This window comes from Telopea speciosissima, chromosome 10 (genome assembly GCF_018873765.1).
Source record: "Telopea speciosissima isolate NSW1024214 ecotype Mountain lineage chromosome 10, Tspe_v1, whole genome shotgun sequence".
Taxonomy (NCBI): domain Eukaryota; kingdom Viridiplantae; phylum Streptophyta; class Magnoliopsida; order Proteales; family Proteaceae; genus Telopea; species Telopea speciosissima.
Genome location: NC_057925.1, coordinates 22,607,187 through 22,622,729, shown reverse-complemented (window position 1 = coordinate 22,622,729; position 15,543 = coordinate 22,607,187). Strand labels below are relative to the sequence as shown.

The window sequence follows — 15,543 nt, the reverse complement described above, 5'->3', positions numbered from 1 at the left end:
AGATAAGTTCGAATCATCATAGCTCACCAAACCTAAAACAAGAAACAAAAATTGTATCCAAGTAGTGGATGGTAGATATTCAACCAGTTTCCTAGGTTCTGGTAAACCAGAACCAACCTCTTTATGTAAGGTCGCACTTCAATTCCTGTAGGAATCTCGAACTCGAAGTAGCTTTGGAGGCCCGTCGTTCTCAGACTAATCTTTTTTGTACGTATCATTGTTATAGTATGAAAAATCGGACAACGGGGTTTGCCTGGATGAAGTATAAGAGAATTAGGTGGCGTAACCTTGGCGGGTGCGATCATACCAGCACTAATGCACCGGATCCCATCAGAACTCCGCAGTTAAGCGTGCTTGGGCGAGAGTAGTACTAGGATGGGTGACCTCCTGGGAAGTCCTCGTGTTGCACCCCCTTTTGAACATTTTTTTAAAGTTTTATTTCGGTTTCCTCGGCCCTTTTTGTACGTATCATTGTTATAGTATGAAAAATCGGACAACGGGGTTTGCCTGGATGAAGTATAAGAGAATTAGGTGGCGTAACCTTGGCGGGTGCGATCATACCAGCACTAATGCACCGGATCCCATCAGAACTCCGCAGTTAAGCGTGCTTGGGCGAGAGTAGTACTAGGAAAGATTTGAAGGAACATTTGCAGTATAAGAGATGCCGGTTCATGGACAAACGAAACTTCTATAAGGGTAACCTTGCAAAATTGCGTCCAGAGATCTTTGGTCACTTGTCACCGCAAGCGTTTCTGCTCCACGTGTCGACCAAATGATGAACAGGAAGAGGCTTCCAAGAAGCCTCATCGAACTATTGCAAAATGCAGATGCACAAGTTAGATGAACACAGCTTATCAGATCCAAAAGAAAGAAGAGTCAAATATGAGAGAATTGTAAGCCAGACTTCATTTCTTACAAAAGGTCGTAAAACAGAGGAGAAAAATTATAAAAATCAATTCAAATTCTTGACAAAACACACACAAAGAACACATAGAACAAGATTAAGAGTTGATTTACCAAAATGTTTTGGATCTAAAGATAGCCATAAACCCTAAAACCTCCTTAACAGCTACCAGTGATGAAACCGTATCTTGAAACAAACTTGGAAAAAAAGAAAGAATAAGAACAAATGGATTTTAGAGAAAAAGTAGAACGGAGAGGGTAGAATGAAACAATTTAAATAAATCCAGCCATTGTAGAGGATAACTTGGTCATTTTAAATGATGCTTGGGCTTTTTTGGTACTTAACATCGGAAAAATCAAGAAGTTATTGATAAGAAGAAACTGCCATAGACTGACACGTGTATTATCACGTGTACTCTTAGTTGGTTAGAATCTTGATTTCTTTAGTTCAACTGTTATCTTGTGTATATAACTGTAACTCTTCTTCTCATTTTGATTATTGGAAAACATATTCTCTTCAGGTATATGTGTTGACATTTCCTAAGAAGGATTACAACCATGGGGCTAAGAGGCCATTTCATGAAGAGACTAGAGAGAGGCAGTTGGCGGCTTAGAAAACGTTTTCCTATATATTTATTGGAAAAAGGTTCTCTGGAGTCTCCACACAAATGTATTTCTCTCACCTCCTCACATGAAATGACAGTGTTGCCCTTCTAATATAAGATATTGTTTTACTTAGGGTGTCAATCAGTTGGTTTGGTGCGGTTTCTATTAGGCTGAGCCCATTTTCATTTGTTACTAGGCCAATCCAAACCAACTGTTAAGGAAGTTTCAGTATCGATTGGTTTTGGTTTCATTCCAGGTTTTTTATCGGTTTATTGCTATCAGTATGTGATCAAATTACTATCGAGTTTGGTCTGATCTGATTTTGGTTCTACATGTATACATAAGGAAATCAAGAGGAAAAGTCTGGCTTTGGGGGGTTCTTGGTTTAATTGAGTTACTAGCAGTCCAATCTTGATTTTTTGTTTGAATTGAAATTTTTTTAAAGTTGAAACATTTCTCCTCCCTAGCACAAGGATCAGTATTAAGCCCTTATCTGTTTGCACTTATCATGGATGAGCTAACTAGAGGCATTGAAGATGAGGTTCCTTGGTGCATGTTTTTCACTAATGACATTGTTTTTGGAAGATGAGACCAAAATTAGAATTAATGTCAAATTGGAATTATGGAGATCAACCTTGCAATCAAAAGGTTTAAGATAAGTAGAGCGAAGATGGAGTATATGATATATAACTTTAGCAACTCTGGGACGAAGTATGAAGGGGTGAAACTTGATGAGATGGAGATTCCACAAAGTGGCATTTTTAGGGCGTATTTGGTTCGGTGAACCAATTGGTGGTTGCATTGATATTGGTGAGGAACCAATTGGTGTTGCACCAATGGATTCATTGTCCTGACAGATTAAGCTGTTTGGTTACCCTTAGTCTGTTAGTTGAATCATCCTGAAAAATTGTTTGGTTACCCTGAGTCTGTCAGTTGGATTCTATTTGGATTTATATGAAAAACTGTTTGGTTTCCTTGATTCTGTCAATTGGATTCAGATTGAATCTGTATGAAAAACTGTTTGGTTCAGATAGATCCTATCATCAGATTGGCTACTCTATGGCTAGAAAATGAAATAATTATGAAGAATTTTGCATACAACTAATGCTTAAACTTGAATAAAATAGGAGTTAATAGAGTTTTTATCCAACAGTTGTCATTTTCATTCATTACATGAATAAAATATAGATTTAAAAAGTTGTTATACTATTGTGACATCCTATTCCCTCCTCCTAGACATCATCACTTATTAAGGTCAAGTTTTTTGAAAGCATCAAAGACGTCCTCCAACTCCCTTGTATGTTGCTCCAACATCCTTGCTTGACCTTGAGAAGCATTGATTGTTCCCCTGAGGTAACCTTGTATGTATTTTGTGTCCGCAAGTGGTGATTGTGTGATTGTGGTTTGAACTTCTTCGGTATTTCTACAATTGTTGTTAGGAGACGAAGGTTCTTCCTCTTTTATTATTTTAAACATCCCATAACCCCGATTTTGTGTCTGAAAATAAACAAAAATTCCAATTATTGATTAAAAAATGATTTTAAAGGGAATTCTTTATCAAAAGAAAAAAGGATCTAAAAAAAAAAAAAAAAATGAATGTTGATTCATACTGAGGTGGAATGGGGACAACACCAAAAATCACTCCCTATTGCCGGTCCACTAGTACATCTTCGCACCTTTCATTGTCCTTCTCCACAATCACACATTCTAAAGTGATCCTTCCACAAAAAAAAATCATTGTGTAGTTGAAACTTGTAGAACATTCTTCCTGAATTACGCTTAGTAGTTGATGTCATTATAATGCATTTAGTACCACAAATTTCACACTTAGCCACATTGTTATCCATCTATCCAAATCCAAAAATGAACACATAATAAGAATTTTTCAATGTAGATGTAACCATTACTAAACCATTACTGGTAGTATAACAAACAAATATTAACCAAAAGCATTAGAAGCAACCATTACTAATATGACAATGTTCTCTTGTAGATCAGTCAAATACTAATCTACAAAAACATTACAAAAGACCACCACATAAAAACCAAACAACATGTTCTCAAACCATTACTAAAATATTACACACAAGCAACAAGTTCTGAAACCATGAAATGTTCTTGCAAACTAAGCAAGCCATAAAAAAAACCCAACATTGTTAAACACGTCCAAACTAAAAACCATAGAATCCCACCACATAAAAACCATAGAACCCCACCACAGCATCAACCTTAATTGGTTCCCCCAGTTGCTAACATATACAAGTCCACCAATTTCAGCCTATCTTCCTCCTTTGCTCGTAAGATGACGATGGCTAAGTTTTTCCTTTCCAGAAAATAAGACTTGGCAAGGGCTTGCTTGTTGAAGTCAATGCCTGGGATAGCATCAATTGCAGCATAGACTTTGTCTCCAAAAGCTATATGTGACTCATTCTCCACCATATTCGTGATGGCTGTAGAGATAGCTTTTAGAGGACTTGCAATTTTCTCAGCCCCTTGCTTCTTTTTCTTCTGTGGCCTACTTGTGCCAGTTGATTGAGGTCTACCACGTCTACGAGTGGAACTTCCAATAGGAGTGTGAGTTGTAGTTTTTTCTTTTTGACTCTCCCCATCATCACTAAGGACCAAGTTATCGAGTCCAACAACTGTAGCAGCAGCCTATGCTGGGGTGGTTGAAGCATTCCCATTTGCAATTTCGTTGCCTAACCACACTGCAACTTCTAAGTAAATGGGAAGTACTTGATGCTCTCTCCAATACTTTTGCTCCTTTTTCTATAAACAAGAACAAGAGAAACAAGAATGACTAAAATGGTATTTTCTAAATTGAATTATTGGATTATTCATATGAAATAAGACAATTGTATCTTAAACTCAACCCAAACATGCTGTGGTGCATCAAATCTCCTCTCTATCGCATTCCAACCTAATCCAGAATTGTTTTGTAAGTCAGACAACGCTTTCAGTCTAGCTTTCCATATCCTGTAGTGGTTTTTGCATTGCTCCCATTCATAGGTTGTTTTAAAGCGATCTTTTGTCTTGAGTGAGATTGCTTGCCATTGCTCTCTCTTGAGGCCATTGTCTCCACTTCTCCCATGTCTATGTTGCTGTAAGAGACACTCTAAGAAAAAGTGTGAAATTTCACTAGGCCATGTTGCAAAGTCTCTTGTCTTTGACTGAGAGGGGGTTTCGGAGTCCATCAATTTAGAAACCAAAATATATATAACATGTTAATGGCCTAGTGAAAACTAATAAGAAGTAAATGGGGTAGCATAAAAGGAAGTGGTGGGACAGTATAAAAGGAAGTGATGGAGACATTCTGACCCACACCTAGGAAATCTACAAATGAAATAACTAATAAGAAGTAAATGGGGCAGCATAAAAGGAAGTGATGGAGACATTATTCCTTGCATGGAAGTCTACAAAGGAAATCGGATTAACACTTGAATAGGTACAGATTTTAATACTTCAACATGAACAGGTACAGATGCAAGATATGGTAGTGCCGCTGTTGTACCTTGAATGGACTAGGATATGCCAACTAAAAATATTTTTAAGTAGACTAGGATACCCCCTAACCATCCCCCTTATATGCTGTCCCATCCTTCTGTTTCTCTCTCATTCCATGTAGCACAACTAAGCTTGCAAACCAGTTAAGTTCTATGATCTAGACACACCGAGAAGCAACCTTTCACCAATTTTTACATCAAAACAAACAACAGAAGATTTCCTTTTCCATCCATAATGAGGGCAAAGCATGATCAAAGATGGACACCAAACCCAGAAAATACAAGAGAAAATGCACAATTTGAGTGTACTTCATATGTATAGGGTTACAGGCCACCTAGTGTGCCATGCGGTAAAGTGATTTGGCGATTCCAACTGTAGGATAGATAGAGTATCCACCTTCAACACAAAGGCTGCATGTTCATACAAATCCATAATGTATCCATCTCATCAATCAGATCAGGTACTTCAGACAATTCTTTTGAAGATATAACCATAAGAAAACCATGCATCACCACATAATACTTACAATGTAGTTACAAATCATTGATAGATGGAAAAGTGAGATAAGTAGGATACTTAAAGTTCAAACCCACAGAAATAACACGAATTGATGTAAATGTCAGAAGCCAAAATAAGATATAGGAATATCAATTTCTCAATATTAAAATGGAATAAAAAAATGATGGGAGAATCACAACCCACCAAATCTGAAATTTTGGTTTTGCATTTAGACGTCAAAGACTGACCATATAAGGATTTTGCAGTAATATAATTGATAAATTATATAAAGTCAAAGGTTCAAGTGAAAGATCATTCCACTGATAGTGTTGAAGGTAATGTCTTTGATGAAATCTTAAGTTACCAACGACCCCTATAAAACAAGACTGGACTTGGATATGAGAAAGGCAACACAACTGGTGCGGTTAAAACAAAAGGACATGGAACTGCAAACAACCCTATGAGGTTTGTGAAGGAAAAACAGAAGAGTTCAAGATCTAAGAAGACTGCTAAAAAGAAGACTGACAGTGATGGTTACACTACAGTTAATTACCAGAGGTACATGGGACATTCAGGTAATACTTGGCAGAGACAGAACTACTTCTATGGCTATTGTTATGATTGCAACAACTTTGGTCATAGGATGATAGATTGTAGAAGACTAATTAAGCCTATGATAATTACTAGTAGAAACATGTTTGCACCATTAGCATAGGAACCTGTTAAGTGCTACAGATGCTTTAGGTTGGGTCATGTTGCTAGAAATTGCAACACATTGCTTCCTTCTCAAATGCAAGCTAATAGAAGGATTGCAAGATTTCCCCAACAAGAGCAACAACAAAGAAGAAAAGTTGATGGTAAGAAGAAAGGAGGGAAACCAATGCCAAAGCCTATTAGTGTGGCCGAAAAAGCTATTTGGGTTGAAAAAATGAGGAGAGAAAACAACAAATCTCTAGTAGTACAAACAGCTTTTAAAGCACACAGTAAGTCATCTCCTTTGATCTTGGATAGTGGAAGTTCCTCACATATGACAGGTGACAAAGCAAGATTCCTAAGTCTTCAACAAGTTGACAGTGGCTTAGTGAGATTTGGCAATAATGATGGTGCAAAAATTGAAGGAAAGGGTCCAGTCAACTTAAATCAAAGCAAAATCAAGTCAGACAATGTTTTGTATGTGAGTGGACTCAAACACAACCTACTTAGTGTGAGTCAAATTTGTGATGATGAAAATGAGGTGATATTCACAAAAGAGGGTTTTGTAATCAAGAAGGCAACTAGGGGAAAGACAATGGCAAGAGGTACAAGGACATCTGGGAACTTGTATGTGCTTAATGAAGGTTTTGAAAGCAGTTGCTTATTGAACCAAAAAGATGAACATTGGTTATGGCATCGAAGACTTGGGCATCTAAATTTCAAGAATTTGGCCTAAATCAGCAAAAGTAAAGCAGTTAGAGACCTACCAAGGATTAAAATTCCTAAAAATCATGTGTGTAGTTCATGTCAAAAAGGTAAGCAAACCAGGGCAATCTACAAGCCCAAAGAGCACCACTCAAGTAAACCTTTAGACCTAATTCACACAGATTTGTGTGGTCCTATGAGAATCCAAGCTACTGGAGGTGAGAGATACTTCATTCTGTTTATTGATGAGTACTCAAGGATGACATGGGTTACATTTCTCAAGGATAAGACCGAGGCCCTGGATGCTTTTAAAGTGTTCAAGAAGATGGTTGGGAATGAAACTGGAAAAACTATTAAATGCTTAAGGTCAGATCAAGGTAAGGAGTTTACCTGGAATTTATTTTTTGCCTTTTGCAATGAGAATGGAATTAGAATCCAACATTCTGCAGCCAAAACCCCTCAACAAAATGGGATAGTAGAGAGGAAGAACAGAACAGTTCAAGAGATGGCAAGGTCTATGCTAGTTGAGAACAATGTTGCAAGAAAATTTTGGAAAGAAGCAGTTTTCACCTCTGTCTATATTCAAAACAGATGTTCTTTGAGACCTCATGAGAATAAAACCCCATATGAACTGTGGGTTGGGAGAAAAGCTACAGTTAAGTATTTTAAAGTGTTCGGTTCCAAGTGTTACATCAAAAGGAAGGATGACAACTTAGGAAAATTTGATGACAGGGCAGATGAAGGACTTTTCTTGGGTTACTCTTCAAAAAGTAAGGCATACAGGTGTTACAACAAAAGACTATGCAAAGTGATTGAGAGTTCAGTTGTGAAAGTAGATGAGACTCTACCAAACTCAAAGCCAGTACAGTTAGAACCAGATTTTGAAGAGCCCATTGATGTTGATGGAACAGTTAAGGCAGAGGTAGAAAAGAAAGATGATACAGACTCAAAAATTCAAGAATCAGAAGCAGAAGTTCACAAGGATGGTAGACCTAAAGACAATAAATGGCTAAAAATACATCCCTCACACCAAATCATTGGAGATATTGATGAAGGAATGAAAACTATAAGAAAAGCAAGAACTGTAGCTTTTTCTTTACTATCACAAGTAGAACCCAAAAATGTTCAAGAAGCTTGGAGAGATGAACATTGGGTAAAAGCCATGCATGAAGAGCTAGACCAAATTGAAAAGAACAACACATGGGAGTTGATTCCTAGGCCAGTTGGAAAAAATGTGATAGGCACAAAATGGGTCTTCAGAAACAAGTTGAATGAAGACGGAGTGGTTGTGAGAAACAAAGCCAGATTGGTTTGCAAAGGCTATACCCAGGTGGAAGGGATAGACTTTGATGAAACATTTGCACCTGTTGCAAAGATGGAGTCAATCAGGATGTTTTTGGCATTGGCAGTGTACAAGGGCTTCAAAGTATATCAGATGGATGTCAAGTCAGCATTTTTGAATGGTAATCTTGAAGAAGAAGTTTACATTGAGCAACCAGATGGATTCCAACTTGGAGATGACCCAAACAAGGTGCGTAAATTGAAGAAGGCACTCTATAGTTTGAAACAGGCTCCAAGGGCATGGTACTCTAGGTTAGACACATATCTGCATCAATTGGGACTGAGGAAAGGCAAGGTTGACAGTAACTTGTATGTGATGACAGAGGACAGTGACCAGTTGGTGGTTGTGGTAAATGTGGATGACATCATCTTCGGGGGTCAGTGTGATGAGCTATGTCAACAGTTTGCAGAGAAGATGAAGGAGTTTGAAATGTCCATGGTGGGGGAATTATCTTACTTTTTGGGTTTGCAAGTAAATCAAAAGAAGAATGGCATCTTCATCTCCCAAACAAAGTATGTCAAGGAGATGTTAAGAAAATTTATGATGGAGGATAGCAAACCAGTAAGTAATCCCATGGTTGTTGGTTGTAAGCTGAGTTTAAATGATGAGTTAGCTTCAATGGATCAAACAAAATACAGGTCAATGATTGGGAGTTTACTGTATCTGACAGCATCATGACCTGATATAATGTAGTCAGTTTGTTTGGTTGCAAGGTTTCAGTCCAATCCTAAGGAGACACATCTATTGGCAGTTAAGAGGATTTTCAGGTACATTAGAGGCACAATGGAATATGGGTTGTGGTACCCAAAAACTGAGAATTTCTCTCTTACAGCATTTTCAGAAGCAGATTGGGCTGGGAGTATAGATCACAGAAAAAGCACTAGTGGTGGTGCATTCTTTTTGGGAAAAAGTTAGGTGGCATGGCATAGTAAAAAGCAAGAATCTGTTTCACTTTCTACAGCTGAGGCCGAGTATATTGCAGCAGCAGCTAGTTGTATACAAGTATTGTGGATGCAAAGGCAGATTTCAGATTTTGGTCTTTCAAGTGATGGACCTGTGACTATTATGTGTGACAATATGAGTGCCATCAACATTTCCAAAAACCCTGTGCAACATTCAAGAACCAAGCATATTGATATTAGATATCATTTCTTGAAAGAAAAAGTCACATCGAATGCAGTGAGATTGGAATTTGTGTCTACAACTGACCAAGTAGCTGACATCTTCATCAAGCCACTCCCAAAAGACAACTTTGAGAGGCTTAGAGACAAGCTTGGGGTGTTTACTAATGGGCCACCTAAGGTGGTATTGGTGCAGGGGGAGGAAGTGTGTGCATAGAACACCAACTCTCCATAGGATAGGAAGATACGGTGGGCACTCCTATAATTGAGTCTATGCAAGGAGAGCTCTCATGAAGGGGGAGTTCCATTATCCTTTGTATTTGTTGTCAAAGGGGGAGAGAGACTGCACTTATGGTTGTTGCCAACAATTCCAAAGGGGGAGATTGTTGGTCCATTGGCAGTAGTTGTAAGGTGTTGTCATTATTGGCAACCAAGTGCAAACTAATTAGGAGATGTTTTTCTTGGAAGTGTTTGGAAGTGGTCAGGGGCATTTTAGTCCCCTTACATCTCTCAGGGGCAAAATGATAATTTGGCATAACTAATAAGCAAGTGACAGTACTCATTGAGGTGATGGTAGTGTGTTGGCATGTGTTTATGTGCCTATTCCTCCTTATTTTGAGGAGAGAGAAAGTGGAGAGAGAAAATTGAGATGGGATCCACATACTATGGACCCCCACAAAGAGTGTCCAACATGACTGAGGTGGTAGCCAAGTGGTCAGACAATGATAAGGTGGAAGTGATGTGGCTTGGTATTGGTGCAGACAATAGGAGATGAAAATTGGAGTATTTGCTACACTTTGCAAAGTATACCATAAAAGTCTCCCATACTTAGCCAAATTTTTGGCTAAGTTTTCAAATGTGCTCTCGGTTGGTGACTTTGTGTCTCAGGGGTTTGATTTATAATTTTTCAAGAGTTTGGTCTATAGTGACATAGATAGTGGAAGCTAAGGATTTATTCATTAATGACATAAAGCTGAGAAGGGGTTATGTGCAATTGTTTGAAAGTTACAAAGCTAAGCATTAAATGAATGCTTTGTTACCTTTATGGAGATCCTATATAATGGAATCCTATTGGTTGTTGGATAAAGTGAAAAGATATGAGTTGATTCCAACCTCTAGGAATCCGAAACGTGGCATCTACTTTATGAAGCTTGACTTTTTGTAAAGCTCTACAAGCTTGGGATGCGTTCTACGTATGCTCTTGAGATTCTAATCTTTGAGCATCCATTGGTTCATGCCTTGGTGATAGTGACAAGACTAATGACCCTTCTGACACCATATCTACGGTTATCAATGCACCTCTTTGTCTTGCTCCAATCTGACGGTCCACATTTAATACAATCTGTGCACCTCCATGGTCCTTTAATTCCATGCTTAGCCAAAGCTTGGTACACGTGCATAAAAGATTTCAAATGGAATTTTATCATTGGCCCATCTTTGAAGCTTCATATCTTGGCCGTCCGATATTCGTTTTGGGTGAACCACCTATCAAAATTCTCAGCAAAATACCCTCTACGTCCCTGCATCAAAAGTACTTGAAGAAAAGACTCAAGTATTAGGGAAAACGTGGGAAAATCTTGAGAGAGCTAGGGTGAGGAGTTGAAGAAGCTTGAACTTGATTTTAATGGTGATCTTGATTGAAGTTTGATGCTCTTCTTCACTTGGAAGTCAGATTGACGGCGTTTATGCATCGGTTGTTCAAAGTTTAGCCTTCCAAGAGCATTGGTGGAGTACTTCAAGTGGCTTAGTCCACTTTGGTAATCTCTAAACCATTTCCCTTATATTGTAAGTAGCTTATGAGCTTATTGGGATGAACTTCATTAGCTACATGTGATGAGATTTTGGGAATGGTAGTTTTTGTTGTATTTTCTCAAGTTGTAAGCCTTGTTGAGTTGATGCTCAACAGGTGTTTGTGAAAATTACTTACATAGTTGTTGCTATTGTAAGGGGGGGGGTTTTAGCCCTTAATAGTGTTGGGGCATTGTTGGAAGCAGGAGTAGGGGCTCCTGGACTGTTGTTGCAGTCAAATTGTAATTTGTGTTGATTGTTGGGTAATACACGAAGCCCAGGGTTGGGTATTACCCCGTGGATGTAGGCTTAAGCTGAACCATGTATATCTGTGTGCATTGTGTTGTGGATTTGGAGTCCCTTTGTTTTGCAAGATGGGCATACACCCTAGGTAGGCCAGACCATTTTCGGTTGGAGGTTGGGGGTGTATGTGAACTGTAGCCAGTAATCACGGAGTACTCCGGTCGGTGGTGTTTACAGGGACAGTTGTGTGGTTTGTCAAGACAAATTTGGGAAGATTTTTATCGAACACTGATTCACCCCCTCCCCTCTCAGTGTCAGCCTGGGAATATCACATTGAAACAGTCACACAGTAACATCCTAAGTTTGTAACACAAAAATCAATAAACATTAGAGAAATTAAATGACCAACTGAGATCAATAAGATTTCATCTGAAAAACATCTTTGAATCCAAGGACAAAGATGAGATATGTCAGATCCTTATCAATTCCCTTTTCTTCAGCAATAATGGGCATATGACAAATGAACTAATGTAGTCTTTGTATTCAAATTCTATTTTCTATTCATCTCACTACTATGCTGGATAAATTATGCTGGATTTCTTAAAAAAAAAACAAGAAGGAAAAAGAATAAGGTTACATAAATGACGCAAGGATTGAGCAAGCTTCAAGCATCATAAAGTAGAAATCAAGAATTCCATCATTGGAAAATAAAAAACACATACACATTTTAGAATGCTCCAAAATGCTCCAATAGAAACTGCAGTTGAAGCATTGGATCATTTATTTCTTTAGGAGAGACAAGCATTGGATTATGTAAATATGTAAATAAATGAAAAAAAGGGTAGGATAATTAGGAAGTCGAAATGGTTAGGAGAATGTTGGATGCATGGAAGAAAGAGAAATTTGATGATTACATGATAAGTATGATTAGTATTGGGTGAATGTTTCTAGTAAAAATCATGTAGGGGGCATCTCTACATGGTCTAGCCTTTTTGAGCCACATGGAGAGAATGGTCATACTAACTGCTACATGGGAAGGTTCCCTCTTGGATTAGCAACATGACAAGTTTCAGATCCGAACTCTACTGTTTGGCCCAACAGCTAGGACTTTTATCCTATTCCAGCCAAACATTTATGATTTAGTTTGGCCACTGATGAGCACATTTATGTGTGAAATCTTAGGGCATAAAGCATACATTTTACCACATTGGACAGAGTTACTCGGTGCTTTCTTGTGTTTTTCAGGGTTTAGGTGAATTATTGTGAAAATAGAGAAGATGATGCTAAGGAGATGTTTTTAAGCTTTTTTGAGGTGTTAATAGTATGGATGCATAGCCCATCGAGTCAGCTTCACAACGGTTCAAACGACACTTGATTCCGAGTTGAAACGAAGAAGTTATGGTCGTTTTCGTAACGACGCGCGAAAATGGTGTACAGGGGTTTATTTATAATTATTGACAGTCGGACGGGGACAAAGTGTAGCCGAAGTTTGGATTCCAGGGGCCTTAACAAAATTATCAGAAGTTACTTTACTGTACTCAAAAGATTCCATTTGGAAGGCTCTGGACAGTCCAACTTCAACTTGAGATATCTTTGGCTCCCCAATTCCGAATTGGACGAAATTTGGGTCTATTTTGGGTGATTTTTCGCAAGGAACACAATGGTGAGGCCTATATAAGCACCCCATACTCCACGTTTTCTGAAGGACAGAATGGGTATTTTATTTATTCTTGAAGGAATCCTAGTCATCACCCTTACTCTCTCTCTCCTCCAACTTCTCAAGGGCACTTCTGGAATTCTACTTGGGATAGATTTATATTTTCTCATCTATGGAAGGTTGAAAAATCAAAGATGCTTAGATTTTATTGCTTGAAGAAGATATCAACAAAGAAAAGGAAGCACTTGTTAGAATTGGAAGTTTATTTTTCTAGAAATAGAAGATCTATGTAAACAATCTTCTCTTCTTCTTCTTTCTTTTTTTTTTTTTTTTTTTTTTTTCTTAGGATTCAAGGCATTGTAAAAGAGGAAAGAGAAGAGAATATTCTCTTTTCTTAGGGAATATTTCTCCTACACTTCCATCTTCTCTCTTGTCCTCTCTTTCACCTATAAATACCCCTACCTCTCTTGTAAAATTGGCTCACTCACTTAGTGAAATTTCTTCTCTTATTCTCCTTCTAATTTGTGATTTTTGGCTTTTCTAAGTTCTAGTTTGCTTTTATGATTTTTAGTTAATGGTTATAATAGGTTTAGTTTATGTTTTGATTTCAATTTAAGTCTTCAATTGGGTTGTAATTTCTTAATTCTAGTTTAGGTTTTAAGCCTTCTAGTCTAAGTTCTGAAGTTGATGACAAGACTTGAAGATTTGGAAGAGGAGGCCATGGTAAGTTCATGCAAGTATTCAAGCTTTTCAATTACATTCATGCAAGCACATCCAGGTTTTACTATCTAAACTCTCAATCTCATTCTCCATCTCCTCTATCTCTCTCTATCTGCTTCTTCTTCCGCCTCTATTTCTTTTATTTTAATTTTATATGGTTGTAGTTTATGGATGCATTTTTATTCCCTTATTTCTTTTTATGTGATTAATATGTGTGGCTTCATTTTTATTCCTTTCAATTCATTTTAGTTTGATAGGTTAGATGCTCATGTGTTAGGACGCCGATTTAATCCCTTAATTTTGTTAGATGCCTATGAGTTAGGATGCATTGATTTTCGTTAGTTTAATTAGTTTAATTTAACACTTTAACTTGGTTCACTTTGCATTACTTTTAAGTTAGTTAAATAGAATGGCGTATATCTCCTCATGTTCGACCCGTAGCTACGATTGACCCGTACGCTTGCGGTTTTATTTTAACTCAAACAAGTTTTTGGTGCCGTTGCCGAGCAGATTATAGTCCATTTTATTTTTTTGATTTTTAAGTAGTTCGAAGTGTTTTAGTTTATTATTTTTTCTTCTTTTTCTGAAAAAAAAAAAAATCAGTTTTTGAAAACCTCTTCTTGTTTCTCTTCTGTTTCAAATAGTATGCGCCCAATCTAAAGTCCTTCATATGCTTTAACCCTCCATCTTTTGGTGTCCCTCATAGGATTAAGTTACCTATGACGCTACATCTTGAATTGGTTGGGTGGATTGATATATGACTTATCTTTGGAGGTAACCACTATTGATAACAGGAAAGCGACATAGTGAGAGTGTTGGAAACATAATCGTATAGCAGACCTCCACTCTACATCAGAATCCATATTGGAGTCGCACGTAGGTGGCTATAGAAGACCATACGGATTCCCTTGCTGACAACCTATATGGCATCCTTACAGCTTTTGAACCATTGTTTCACTTTTTGAGGGATAGAGATGCACTATCTACCTTGGGCTCCCTCTTGTTTCTAGTTTTTTTTAAGTGTTTTATTTTTCTTTAATTTTTCTAAAGGAGACCTCATATCTGTTTAGGTGGCTAAGGTGTGAACTCGTGATTCAAATAATCGTCTTATTAGAAGATCACCTTCTCTACCACCTTTGACCATGGGTGACCAACAACCCAAGACTCTTAAGGATAGGTTTTACCCCACCAGGGTTGTGCAGCCCTCATGCATTAGTCTGTCTGCTGTTACAGGGAATAACTATGAACTCAAAACCAACTTCATCAGCATGTTACCCTTTGCCCTAAAAGACCAGGCCAAGAAATGGCTCTATGGACTGCCAACAAACTCCATTAATACATGGGATGAGTTTACCATCGTCTTTTTGAGAAAATTCTTCCCTCTTCACAAGACCAATAAGCTTAAAAGTGACATCCTCCAGTTCAGGCAGAAATCACATGAGTCATTTTCTAAATTCATGGAAAGATTCAAGGACCTCCTCTTAGAATGCCCTCACCATGGTTTTGACTTGTGGCAGCTATGCCAAATTATTTATGAGGGGATTGATTATCAGACCAAGCAACTTATAGAGTCCATGTGTCCAGCAGGCTTTACTTCTTTTTCTGAGGAGAATGATGCATGGACATTCTTAACCAACTTGGCTGATAAGACTAGGGAATGAGAATCTTCCCAAGAGGCTGAAAGGACTACTAAGGGGTATCTCATTGAGGGTATGCCAGCCAAGGAGGCCAAACTTGACAGCCTCATAAAATGGTTGGAGTCC

At 38.0% G+C, this 15,543-nt stretch overlaps 2 non-coding genes across 2 annotated transcripts; one reads left to right on the top strand and one right to left on the bottom strand.

Moving 5' to 3' along the window:
• Positions 1-293: 293 nt before the first annotated feature.
• On the top strand, positions 294-412 carry LOC122644276. Its single transcript, XR_006330266.1, has one exon. It is a non-coding gene; the product is annotated as a 5S ribosomal RNA (ribosomal RNA).
• A 14,765-nt stretch (positions 413-15,177) lies between these two features.
• On the bottom strand, positions 15,178-15,284 carry LOC122644403. Its single transcript, XR_006330334.1, has one exon. It is a non-coding gene; the product is annotated as a small nucleolar RNA R71 (small nucleolar RNA).
• Positions 15,285-15,543: the final 259 nt, after the last annotated feature.